This window comes from Lepisosteus platostomus, chromosome 10 (genome assembly GCF_059453375.1).
Source record: "Lepisosteus platostomus isolate fLepPlt1 chromosome 10, fLepPlt1.hap1, whole genome shotgun sequence".
Lineage (NCBI taxonomy): Eukaryota > Metazoa > Chordata > Actinopteri > Semionotiformes > Lepisosteidae > Lepisosteus > Lepisosteus platostomus.
Genome location: NC_142620.1, coordinates 50,683,704 through 50,697,656, shown reverse-complemented (window position 1 = coordinate 50,697,656; position 13,953 = coordinate 50,683,704). Strand labels below are relative to the sequence as shown.

Here is a 13,953-nt window from a genome sequence, read left to right as displayed (position 1 = left end):
TCAGCGCTATATTTCACTGGTCATGCCAATATACTGTAATTGCATTGGAATTTGAGAGAAGAACAATTTATTCTGACAGAGCTGAGTCTTGTAGGTGTAATTTAGTCAGAGGAAAACAGGCAGTGTCTGAGCTGACTCCTCTTTTCACAAGCATGATACATATCTAGGAAGCAGGTTTGTGCACTCGGACACTTCCACTGCATCACAGCGCAGACTCGTCTGTAGCTTTCTGTTTTCCTGTCTGCTGCGAGCTGGGTTAAGAAGTGCTGTATGCTTCATTAAAAAAAAGTTTGTCAAACCGGAGAAACCAGATTTTGGAATGGCAAGAAACAAGTCTTATCGGGGATCAGTGAACACACTGCCCTAGCAGTCAGCTCAGCAAGAAGGAGACAGCCACTGCAGCACTGTGAGTGCGCCTTCAGTAATCCCCGATAGTGGAACAGCTCTGGCGCAAGCTAACATAGAGACCCAGAGCAATAAAACTCACGTTCCGCCATCCTGGCACGCAGAGCCGGCAGCGACGCCACCCTGCGTCACTCATCGAGACAGGCGCACGGGGACAAGGGCAGGGTCTCGGTGAACTATTATCCCATCTACTGGGAAAACCAAACAAGCACATTTCATAACAGACCCACAAGGCAGCACGGACCGACTGTACTTCACCTCCTAAAGTTCTCTTCTCCTCCGAGGAGCAGAGCCCTGCTGTCAAGGCGTGCACGCGTATTGCTCTGATGTTTATAAAAGCGTGAGAAAAGAGAGTGATCGCCCATTGTTTCTGCTAAGGAAGTCCTACCACTAGTGCTCTGAATCTGAAAAAAACTGACAGGCACCAAACAAGATTTGCATTACGACGATGTTTGGGATAAAAGGCGGCTCCGTTGTGAGGAATGTTTCGTATGAGCGGTAAGGGCAGTCTTTAGTGTCTAAAATATTTTGCATTTCAAATGTGATTGTAAAAAAAATATAACCAGCCCACTTTCCTTGTTTCGAACCCCACTGACTTTCCAGCGTTAACATCTCTGTTCATGAATCCCAGGGATTATTGGAGTTCTGAGCCCATGATCAGACCAGGCGACTGAGTCTCTGACCCTGACTGACTGACCCGGATTGAAAGTCAGGTGTTAGCATCTCCCGGACTATAGCAGTGGTGGTGCATCACCAAACATTCAGAGTTTGAAGACACATAACTCGCAGACGAGCCCCGGTACGCACAGCACAGCCCCTCTGCAAGAATTCACAGGCTGCCCTCCCAGCTCGGAGGGGCAGTGACTAAGGCAATTCATCAGGGTCGGGGGGCTACCATACCCTGCACTTCAGCAAGCAGAAAGGAGCCAGTAGACCAGGGTGAAAATGGACAAAGCAATTCAGAACAATTTACAAGGGACCTGAAGAATCAATCAAGCTCTCCTGGAAAGCGATATAACTGCAGACAGCATTTTGATTTCAGGCAATCTGCAGACACAGGCGCAGACATGCTGGTGGAATAGAGTGAGAATCCAGGCCTGTCTGCATTATTGGGTCTCAGCTTGTTTACTTGGATTTCACTTCTGGTTAGCGTTGAGTGGAGAGGGATGTAGCCTTCGACTTTCAGGTCTTCTTCAAAGCTTTAGTGTAAGAATTTACTGTTAAGGGAGTTATCAAAAGATAGGAGGCCTTTCAGCTCATGTTGCTCTTTTGGCTTATTGATACTAGAATTGTCTCTAGGGAATATACCCTGTGCTTCAAAAGAAATGCATCACTAATTACTACACGTTATTTCAGGAAAGTGGCAGAATCTTTTATGTAACCGCTGTCCTGGTGTTGTATCAGACATGACACCGGTAAATTCATTATGCTCATTCACTTTTGTCAGCTACAGGACTGACCAACAGAGGGTCTCCTTTAATTGTCACAAAGACAAGTAATGCATGTGGCCTCTGCTGGAAACAATAAAAGCTGTACAGGTGTGACACCTGCTTTCTACCACAATTATTCTGCACCAGTCAGTCACTTGAGTGTATCATGTATGATCAATTAATCAAAATGATGCCCAAAGATCTAATCGATATCCACAATCTTTGTTACATTTTTTTCCAAAATCACGCTTGCAATGTGATGTGTTTCATTTGATTCTCAGTATATTTGTTAGGGATCATCCAGATAAGGTATTGTTAGTTGTTACATAGATGGTATAGTTTATCAGATGATATTTTATGGTTGCATTGCATTATTTGTTGGTTTATTACAAAGCTTTATGGCAAACAAAGCATTTTTGTCTTGTGCTTAATATTGCATCATTAATCAGTGTAATTAGGTGTTACTAGCTTAATGCTTTTACTCCTTGACCCAACATCAGACTATCAATGCTTTTCATTGATTAACCAGTCATTGTTCTCTGCTTTTTATAGTATGGAGATACAGGGTGCAATTACACATTCAGACATGCTGGTTGGGGACTGAATTGATCATGCAGAACAAGGCAAGAAATCACTAGATTGTCACTGCATCCTGCATGAATGTCTCTTTAGTACTTCAAAAGTGCATGATCATGAAGAAGATTGTTCAGATTGTTTCATGACTATTTTACATAAATAATGAACATTGTAACGCTTCAGCATAAGCACTGTTAAATACTCATATAATCCCTTTCTAACCCATAACTGGGGAGCCCATTAACACAATGTCAATAGTCTGCTAGTAAGTGGTTCCTTGCATAGATATCAACTGGAGTCAGATGTGTGTCTTTTATCAATATCTTATTAATGATTCTTTCAGCATTAAAATTGACTCCCTTTGAAACAAAGTGATACTGTGAACACTTTCACAGCAATAGTTGATCAATTCTAGGATTTTGTCCGCACAGTTGGATCATTTCTTTCTTATATCATGTTCTTATATCATAACATATAAATATATATAAACATATTCTTATATAAACATAATATAAACATTATATAAACATATGCTTCTATCATATGTTTCCAGTGGTGTTCCAGGCACCTTAAGAAAGGGGAGTACAGTAGCTTGGGAAAATGAAATCCGATATTGTGTTGTCTTGTTCTGTCAGTGAGTTGGTGGCGCACCCTGGAACTCGTGCACAAACACTGCCCTCTCGTGCAGATCCACGAAATTCTGCCTCAATAATCTCTGAGCAGGGAGAAGACAGTAGCTGGGTGGCTTTGCTAATTAGGGGTTGAAGAATGATCTTAATCTGTTTTTACTAGTCCCAGGCCACGAGGAGAGGCAGCTCTGCGAGTCAGGGGACCACAGTTCTCGCCGTGTCATTTTCCCAGCTTCTGACTGGTACAGTTCCTTGTGCCGACTGGAGGACACTGAACAGAGAAGAATCTCAGTTTAATGTGCTCACGCTGAGCGGGATTACTGCAGACGGGAGCCTTGCCTTCACTCTAATCAAATCAGGTGCTGTGTGAGTAGGAAGAGACGGATCCTGCCAGGGATTGCAATTGATGTCGAGCGCATTGTTAAATCCCCTCCACAGGCTCTCCTGGGAAAGGGACCGTGTCTGGAGGTACAGTGGTGGTGGGAGAGGAACGGACCCCCACCTTGAGAGTCGGTTCTCTAGTGAGCCCTGAAATGAAACGGGCAATCTCCTGTGTGTGAGAGCAGCTTGTCTGAAGCATTCCTTCCTCCCTTTCTCTCAGACAAAACACAACACCGGCTACAGATGAAAAGAGACCGTTCTCCCGGTCCAGCCCCTATGGTAGCGAGAAACATATTGACCTGAGGTTCTCATCCAGCTGTTTCTTGAAAGATTTGGCTTTGACGGCGTGGCCTGTTCCACGGTCCCGCAACCCTTTGCGTAAGGACGTGCCTCCTTGCTGTCTCCACCCTTTGCAGTCTGTCCCATTGCCCATCCAAACAACACTCGGGTGTGGAATCAGTGCTGATTGCACGTAGACTATAGAGCTGATAAAGTAAATGAGGCCACCCACAATATCTGACACAATATCGAGCATTGGCAGGAGTGGGATTGTTTCATGACATGATATACTGCTCCATATGATCAGGCATTCGGAATGACTGACCAGAAAAGAAGGCCGATGGGGAAATTCCTGGGTGATTGTCTCTATACAATCACGTGAATATATATATGTAATTGGCTCTATAGCAACAAGAGCCGGATAAGTCTGTTTAGATATTTTGCAGTAGAATTCGGAGGAAACCCGTTTCCTGGTGCCTTTTTATCTGGGCGGAACAGGTTGTAATCCGCTGATTAAGTCTCAGCTCTTCTGAGGAGAGGCTGACAACAGGAGATGATGAAAATCTCAGGATGGCTGAAAGGGAGGGGGGGGGCAGCCTGTTGAAAAGAAAATGAAAGTGAAAACAGCATTAACTCCGGGAGGGAAAGATCTCCAAATCACTTCTCTTTACCTTCACTTAGTCTTCCTCATAGAGCGTCTATGTCTGTGGCTCTGTGGGTGTTTCTCTGTTATTCTGTGTCTAGTAGAGATAATGATAAGTCCTGTACTGCCCGCAGCCAGCAAATACAGTGACAAACTCAGGCACACAGACTACCGAAATCTCAGTAATGACTTAGCAGCCAGAGGGCACGGGCTGGAAACTGGAGGCACGACTTTATAACGAGAGATGTGGCTGTCTAGCGAAGGACGCCCAGCCACGATATTGAAGACGACGGTCCGGGATCTTCCATAAAGCAGCAGGATGAGATTCCTGGATCCACATTCAGCAGTGGCCAGGAGTCACACTGCCCCCTGCAGGCACGGGAACTGTACTGCTGCTGTGGAAAGCAGGGCTGAACAGGCCTCAGAGAGACAGGCCAGGGCAAAGGTAGATCTGCATGATCTGGCACCAGTGAAACAGCTTTGAGCAGAGGAATGTCTGTGGGCAGTACAGTGGTACTCCCTTTCTGCCTTTAATTAAATTTGCAATTAATTAGAACAAGCAGTGGAGACTGGCTGTATCTTAAATAGGTCCAATTAGCCCTTGAGTGTACTGTAATCCTAAAGACTGGAGAAACCTTAGATGTGGATGATTGCCGATATAAGGAATAAGAAAGGCTCTGTGCTGTGCAGAACAGCTACTGGGCTGAGATAACTGTGCCTGCTCTTCTGCTGTTCCCTCCTGCCGGGACAGCAGTAACCATTTCGCCGAAACAAATCTTTCGGCTTCCCATCAGCCCTCTTCCACATCAAAGGGCTCTGTAATTCCCTGAATCACACGGAGAGTTTTCTCTCTCTGATCTCGTTTTCCGACAGCCCGGGTTTCGCATGTGGCCAAATCCCTCAGCGCAGGTTCCCTGAATTAGTTGTAAGTTACGTACAATAATCTTCTCGTCTTCTGCGATCTGCTTTAAGGTCCCTTGCCGATAATGGAGCTGACTTGTGTTCAATTAAATCGTCACGGAGAGAGCCGGGTGAATTTGAGCTGCGACTCTGCTCTGGGGTCTTGCCGGGGATTGTGGAGAGATTTGCTCTGTGAACCCCTCCGAGAGAGCAGGAGGATCAGGGTGGTAACTCACAACGAGACTTCAAAAGCTAACGCCCCGATGTTTTACAACATTCCCTGTCACAACCTTGCAGCCTCTTCTCTGCTGGATTGACAGAGATTAAAACGGCGTGCGTGAAAGGTTTTGTTCTGAATTTGGTTAGGCGTTGCACATGTTGTGCAAGAGGGACAGGGACCAGGCGTTTCAGAGAGAACTTGACGGAGCACCAGGAGGGCGAGGATACGTGTGGTAAAAAAAAACCAACTACAGGACCACGTCTGGCTGTCTTTTCGTGAATATGAATACATATGCAAGTGTCTCGCTCTCCGAAACGGAACATTTATAGAAACACAAGAGATTGACCAGGGATCCCTTCAGGTGGTTAAAAAAGAACCCTTGACAAGGATTGAATGCACAGCTAAACGGGAGAAGATGCTCCCATTTGTTCTCCGTTTCTTCGCAACTGATATAAACTCCTTTCCTGTTCGGGCCCCCGCCGGCCTGCGCTGTGGAATCGCCCCGAGGGCCAGGGACAGAATTTCCTCTCTCCGTGCCTGTGCTCCTGTTCGTGATTTTTATTTTCTTCTTGCCAGAGTTGTAATCGTGGAGGCGAACTGCAGTCAAAAAGTCTGTTTTGTCAGGGATGCGGTATACAGCAGAAACCGAAGAGTACTCTGTTTGACACGGACGGTGTCTGGATGTTTAGTGGACTTTCTTCGCCAGCACAGAAGGTGACCGTTTCATCTGCCGATGCTGCAGACACTGGCATAAGACACAAGACAGGTCACAGAGGACACGAGGCCACGTGGTCCTTCTAGGCTGTTTGGTAGTGAGTACTTAATTGATTCCGGGGTCTCTAAAAGCCGTTTCCTGAAAGAAAGCAGAACGCACTGTACCCGCACGTGTCCCGCCGTGCTCTCAGAGCTCTCCTGGAGCTCCCGGTCTCCCTGAGTGGGAGGTGCAGATCTCCGCTCTGCTTTCCTTAATGAATCAATTAATTCCTCGCCTCTCCGCTCGAGGGCGGAGAGTGTCACCTTGCTTTGATGCGAATAAGTGGATCTTGCTGATTAACGGCTGGGCATGTTGAGATGAGGCCCCCGCGGCTGTCTCCGCGAGGTTCGGAGGGATGTGAACTGTGGAGACGCTGGATTAGGAGCCCCTCTTGGTGCTGGAAACTCTCCTTTTTTTCCGATTTTGTAACGGCCGGAGACTTGTTATTTCCTGTTCCTGAGTAATGGCAACAGAACTGGAGAATAATGCTGTAAGCGCGGATATACAGGAGCCGGTGTTGAGCGCACCCTGTGATAAAGGATTTGTAAATGCCAGCAGCAATATCACCCTGGAACTCGCAGCTGGTGAGCCACTGAAGCTCAGCATCTCTGAGCCTGGCCAGTACCTGGAGGGGAGCTAAGGCTGCTGGTTCAGTAGGGGGCACTCACCCTGTGATTTGTGTGGGTCCTAATGCCCCAGTATAGTCACGGGGACACTATAAGAAGGGCACCGTCCTTCGGATAAGGCATAAAACCAAGGTCCCAACTCTCCATGGTCATTAAAAATCCCAGGGCGTTTCTCGAAGAGTAGGGGTGTTACCCCAGTGTCCTACCCAGCCAGATTTCCCATTGGACTTTACCAGTCATGGCCTCCTAATAATCCCCATCTCTGAACTGGCTTCATTACTCTGTTCTTCTCCCCACTGAGAGCTGGTGTGCGGTGAGAGTACTGGCGCACTCTGGCTCATCCAGGTGGGGCTGCACATTGGTGGTGGTGGTGGAGTGGAGTCCCCATTACCTGTAAAATACTTTGAGTGGAGTATCCAGAAAGGCACTATATAAGACTTAGAACTGTTATTAAATTAAATACTAGATGCTTTATTCTATATTTGTAGTTTTCTAGCTACTCAGCCTGTATCTCTGGACTATAGGGCTTCAGTAAGACCCGGGTTGCTATATTTGTGTCACCATGTAGGAACACATGGTCAGTTTTGGGGGCGGGGTCTGTCCTCATTGGCTCCCCAAGGATCACATGACTCTTTCTGAAGGATTGATCAGCCAATCAGGAAATTCTTCAACTGTGGAAGGAACCAGATTGCAGGGCCTTTTGGTGGACAAGACGCAGAGGGTCGAGACCTGGCGAATCACACAGACAAAAACCTGCAGTAAGCTGGAAAAAGGCTTGATTCTGTGCTTGTTTGAGGTGCCAGGAGCGTCGGGCCACCCCTGCATGGAGAGCAGGGGTGGGATTTTCCCCAGGGCACGTCTGACAAGTGACAGGGCAGCACCAGGGGTTATTTGCTTCTGGGAAAAAAAAAAACATATGTCTAAATTTAAACATACTCAAATGTGCCCAGCTCCTAGACATGGTGTTGGCACTCCCAGTGCTCTGTGCCAGTCAACATTAGGCAGCTGGATGCTATGCCAGGGGAGGAACTGAAGAAGCAGCCCTCCTCAGCACCAGGTGGAGCAGGGCCTGGCTATATCTCTGCATGCCTTCACTCACAGCAGTCACTCAGGGCTGCTCTGCCTGCTGCACAGACAACAGATTAAATGCACAGACAGGGTATTCTCACTGATACCCCCTCCCTCCCTGTTGCCTGTCCCCACGATCGGCGTGTTTGCTTTCTGTTTGTGTCACGATTGTTTCTCAATTAGCGATCCCTTGGCGACGCCGATGCCATGGGCTAGCACTTCTTTACCGAGCCCAGCGGAGAGGGAGATCCATGCACTTGTCTGTGCTTGTCTCACTCTCTGTCTCTCTCTCTCTCTGTGCAGAAAAACCCTATCAGACTTGCCTGCTGATGCACTCTAGTCTGTTGGCGTGGCACCCAAACTGACTGCTGGTGTTGGGCTGTGGAAATCCGAGACTGTCTGCAGCGAGCACGCAGCAAGCTCTTCTGGGCTCCTGCTCCCACTCGGCTCTGCGGCTGTCTAACACACTTCCTGCATTACTTCTGTACTGTGGAGCAATGAAGAGTGACAGGAGCTGAAGTGGTCCCCAAAGGCCTCTGGACAGCCCCCAGACAAAGCAAAGGGCAAGAAGGGCTCTTGGTCAAAGTATCTCTTAATTTCTTTTACAGAATCAAGGACAAGTGAAACAAATAAGGAGAAAATCAAAACAAATTGTGGCTGGTAAAAGCTGAGATGCCGCTGTCTGAGTGGACATTTCCTTGTATCGGGCTGCAGAGAGGCTCTGTCATAATTAGCATGAATTAGATCAGTATGCATTTTAATGGTATTGTTGCAGTTCTTATTTCATTGGGGTTAGAATGCATGATGGGTGGTGTGGGGAAATGTGAATTCAGGGATGAAGTGAGTGGCCGCCTCAAATATTGGACATGTTTGCAAGTCCTATTGCAAGCTGTACACAAGTGCACTCCTGCGCTGAGACAGTTACTCATACAGGCACGCACTCAAGAGCTACATGCACATACGTGAGTCCTGCAAGCAAAGAAATAGGTTCCTGTACTCACGGGCACACCCAGAGGCACAGAAACCCTGTTCCTGTTTGTGTAAGCGTAGACTAGCTCATTGTGCACGTGCCTGTGTTACTTTACCAAATCAGACCTGAGTTCTTTAAGAATCAGAGGGTTCAGGTAAGCAGCTGTCTGCTGGGAGACAGCAGGCAGGGAAAGGAAGGAACCCATCCTCTACTGACCTCCAGCTGGAGAGAGTGCAAATGTATTGATGCACTTTTTCGGCATTCCCACGTTTTTAATTGATCTCAGTGATTCTCTTAACCCGTATCAAATCCCAGAGATCAGCTGGCAACTGGATTCTGTAATCTCGTCCAATGGCTTCATTATTTACTGGGTAATTTCCCTGTCAGAGATCACATTATAGAACACAGTTGCTGTAGTGCAGTCACGCACTTCCTGCTGATACCTGCCAATGACGGGCTCACGTCACTGGCACCAAGCTGCAGCAGTTTTGGAGTCAGAACCCAGTTTAATATTTTCCGGCGGAATTGAAATTCATCCTGCACAGCTACCTTTATGCACCCTCCAGGGGAATTCTGTGCGTGTGAGGCAGACAGAGCTGGTGGGAGTCCACACACTCATAATCCTTTTCCCAGCACACTTAATAAAGCTGCAGCCTGAATTTCATTCGGGGTTTGATCGACAGCTGTTTGTTGGTTTTTTTTACAGAGGTTCAGCATTTTTTCTAGGTCCCTGATTACTGGCCCTTTAGAGTCACCTGTAACACTGGGAGAGCTGTGCAGGTTTCTCTAGAAGTCTGCCTGCGGACCCGCACAGCACTCTGTGTCTCCAGATGAGGTGAATGTACTAAATGGTAAATAAGGTGATTCATCGGCAGGCAACCCAAATTAATAATAATCCTTATACCCACTACTTACTTACTTTCTGGGCACTCCAAACGGCCCAACAGGTAATGGGGACTCCTCTCCACTGCAATAGCAGCCAGAATGTGCCAGTACACTCCCCACACATCAGTTATTAGTGGGAAGGAGAACAGAGTGATGAAACCAGTCTAGAGATGGGGATTATTAGGAGGCCATGACTGGTAAAGCCCAGGGGGATATTTTGGCCAGGACACCCTACTATTTTCCAGAAACGCCCTGGGATTTTTAATGGCTACAGACAGTGAGTGCATAAACTGAATGGTCATTCAAGGGTTGGTAACTGCAGTTAATGGCTAAGGAGAGTTTTGCAAACCTATGAGGCATTTTGTGCCCCAAGCTTAAGGACTTGCCTTACTGATCTCATCCCTTGCTCTCTCACGCTATAGAAGAAACTATAGAAAAAAAAATTACATGTTGACTCCTGTGCATTTAGCTCGCAAATTCAAGTCTGCACTCATTATTGTTTGCTTTTTATGTTGGTACACCTCTCATTGTAATCACAAAACACCCGATGGTATGCTTTAAATCTGATGTGAGCTTTAAAAAAGATCTGTTGTCATGTGACTGACACTTTTGTCTAAAGCAATTTACAGGAGTTACAATTATCTGTTGTTTTTTGCATAAACATTTTAGCACATGGTTACTTGGTTGGGTTCGTCAGAGAAATCTGGGTAATGTGACTTGCTCAGAGGTGCAGGAGCAGTGTCCTCATCTGAAATTTGGGCTCCTGATTTTCTGATTGCACAACCAGAGCCCTGATCATTACTCTAACCTTCAAAGAACCAGTGTGGATATTAAAATGATACAGTAAACAAAATCCCTATCCCCTTATATACAGACTTCTTGGTGCCTATTGGAGGTGCACAGGTTTGAAGCTCCATATACACGTCAGATGTATCGATTCAATGGTTGGATATTTGCTTGAAATCAACAGTGACGGGCCTTACAGTGAAATCATGTGAACCACCTACAGAGGCCATTCAACTAATTGTGCAACTTGTCATTGTCATTTCGTGCAGCTGAACTAATTCAGGCTTGTCATAGGAAAGTGGGAGAATACTTAAGCAATCAACGTATTTCAGTTATGGATTTTTCAGTTCCTTCTTGGCTATTAGCTTCTTTCACCTATAAACATGGTTGGCTGGGACATTCAAGTTTAGCTAAAACATTTTCACTTTAAAAGATGTGGATGCATCCTTTGCAGTTCAACAGAACGGCCCTGTATGTTATATACAAGTAACGTTGCTGTTACCCCTTCTATAAACACAAACCCCCAGGAGTCCACTGGCACCGTCCAGCAAGGCTGCTATATTTGAAGGGCACCTTGCTGTTTTCCTAGAGCCTGGGACTCATCTGCAGGTTGACAAATCGCCCCAGCTCTGCAGTGTTGTTCTTTATATGGACCTCTGATTAAAGTGCAAAGTGACCGAGAAAATGAAATTCTCCCACATGTCGGCTGCTGTGATATTACAGCTCAACAGAACCATACCATCGCCAGTCTCTCTCTCACCCCTGCGAGGGAAAGGTGTGTGCCAATAGAGCCTTTCGTTTTGCCAGAAATTGCAATTTCCCGGGCTACTAGTTGAACTCAAAAGATTTTCCAATTGAACACAGAGGAAAAATCTTTCAGTTGCAGTTCCATTGCACTTACCTGCGGGGTTTTTTTTGCAGTGAATTTTAAAACCCTTAATCGGAGCTTGCCTCTCGTTTCATCACAAGCTTCAGGACAGAGCAGTGTCAGACTGGGATACAATCTGTTTTTTCCCCTCGGTAATAAAAGAGATGTTCTGGTAAAGGGTGATGATGACACTACCATAGAAAGAGGGTGTGAAGGGTAGGGGCGTTCACCTCTATCGACCCCTGTTGGGGGGCTAATTAGCACGCACTGGACATCTCATTGAGAAACTACTGTACCTGTAAATCCCCCCACACTGGAGACAAGGCAGCTGCTTCAGTGTTCTGCTAAAAGCTGAAGCCCCTAGGCAGTTTAAAAGCACAGTCCAGCTACGTACATTCCAGCAGCTCTCAGTGTGGGATCCAGAAAGAATGATAGTTAAGACAGGAGCTGTTATTAGAAATCAGACAAGCGAGATGCTCTAGGTTTAACAGTTATAACCTCTTAACCTTTGCCCAGCCCTGAATTTAACCCTAGTTTGAACTCAGAAATTAAACACTGGCCACAACTGTCCTTCACTGCAGCAGCTGTAACACAGTATGACTAAAGCCAATTAAAAGCCAATACCCATCCAGCCTCTGGCTAAATCACAGATAGAATGGAAAACGTCTCCATAAACCAAACCCATCTTTAAAACTGATTCAAACCTTAAAACGTTCCTCTGGTTCGGCTCTCAGTCCGGAGACTGTGAGATCATGATGCCTCGTTAAAGATCTCCCACTGTCTGTTATGGCCACCTCTCTCACGCGAGTGTTGGTAGGTTTTAAATAAAAACACAAAATTCTTGGACTTCCATTACTCCTTGTTGAAGGGGTAATTCAATTAGGATTTGACTTGCTGATAGAGGGTTTTAGGGGCTGTCAGGTCAGGTTTGTTTGATGCCTCCTGTAATGACTTTCATCTCTGGATCATAAATTCGGATTTATTTCTTTTTTTTTACAGTCCGTTAAATTCGCCCTGTTTTTCCTATTAATTACTGCAGTGATTTTCTGGCACTAGCTGTCATTACTCATACAGCTCTGTTGCGGTGCACTGTCAGACACAGCTCGGAGTGCAGGGGATTTTTCGTGCAGGATTTTCTGTGCTTTAGAAATGCGCCCAACTTCAATCTACATCACGTTCTCTCTCTCTCATCACATCTGGCCTCTCTTTCTGGGCCTGCTTTCTGAGCTAGAGGCTCTGAGCTGAACCTGGCCCGGAGCCTGCTCTGAACCCTTCATCCCTGATAGGAAGGAACCACCAGTCGTGTGTGGTTTTGGACTTTTTGATTTCACGAGAGCAACTTATGATAGCTTTGTTAACCCAATCAACCTCTTCTGTATCATGGGTGAAACACAAACCTGAGGTCCCAAGTGGAATCTTCATGGAAATGCATTCTGATCTGAGAACAGGAAGCTTTACTTTACACAAAGAGGTGTAGGGGTGTGGAACAAGCGATCCAGATATGTTTTTCAAACCCGTTTTCTTTGGAGAGATAGCTAGATGAGAAAAAGGGATCAATTAACTACTAATTAGCAAACTGTTTAGAGGGACAGAAAGGCCTCTTCTCATTAGGAAGTGTTCCTATGAAGAAGATGTGAGTTTTGGGTGTAACCCTCATGTTCAAAGAGACATTCTCAGAAATTTCTCATACTGAGTTGAAATTTTGATACTGAGGTTCAGTTTGGAGATACAACACTGAGCGTTTCACATCCTCTGTGAAACACAGTAGTGTTGCCCACCAAATTACCAGTTTTTATCCTTATATGTCTTATTTTTTAAAATTGTAATTAATATTAATTGTTTTTCATAACCCAAAGGGTTTTATTCCTGGCCTAGAGTTACAGGCTCAAGAAAAACTCAGAGTAAACCTACATGATTCAGAAGAAATTGCTGCATATAAACACTCAGAAATGCAATGCAATGTTATTTTTCCAAAACAATATTGCATAATTAAGTGGCCAGAACATTCTACCAATCAGAAGACTTCTAGTCTGAAGGTAACTTCTACAGAAATTGACTCTCTTTATGTTTTACAACATGTTCAAGAATTTGTCATCAGAAAAGGTAAGTTGGAATTAGGTCTGTCAGTGAGACTGGAATTTTGTTAACAATGTTCCCAGAAATAATTGCCTATCCTGCTTCACTGAAGTAGTATTGTCCTGTCAGTCAGTTTCTGAGATGCATTCTTCCCCCAGTTAATTCTTCTCATTGAGCAGTACTATTAAAGTCGGGTCCCAGAGCTGCATACCATTGAGTTTTAAGAGTCTCCTCGGATCACTACCTGCTTCAGACCAGGAAACAACAGGTTAAATTGATTCGCTTGAGAAAATAATTTAATTAACTGATTAGTCAGAAAGAAAGTGAGATGGGTCTGCAAGATTTTAAGACAAATGACGTAGAGAATCCAGTGTTCTCCTCCCAATGTCTGTGAGCTACTGTAAGTGTAACTGCCTGTTTGTGTTGCAGTTTAAAGTCTCTTACATATCTTACTGTA

General features: G+C 45.5%; 1 long non-coding RNA gene across 1 annotated transcript; it reads left to right on the top strand.

Annotated features, from left to right (window-relative positions):
• The first annotated feature begins 118 nt into the window (after positions 1–118).
• On the top strand, positions 119–9,716 carry LOC148653907 (uncharacterized). Its single transcript, XR_015924874.1, has 3 exons — positions 119–903; positions 3,210–3,282; positions 8,215–9,716. It is a non-coding gene; the product is annotated as an uncharacterized LOC148653907 (long non-coding RNA).
• Positions 9,717–13,953: the final 4,237 nt, after the last annotated feature.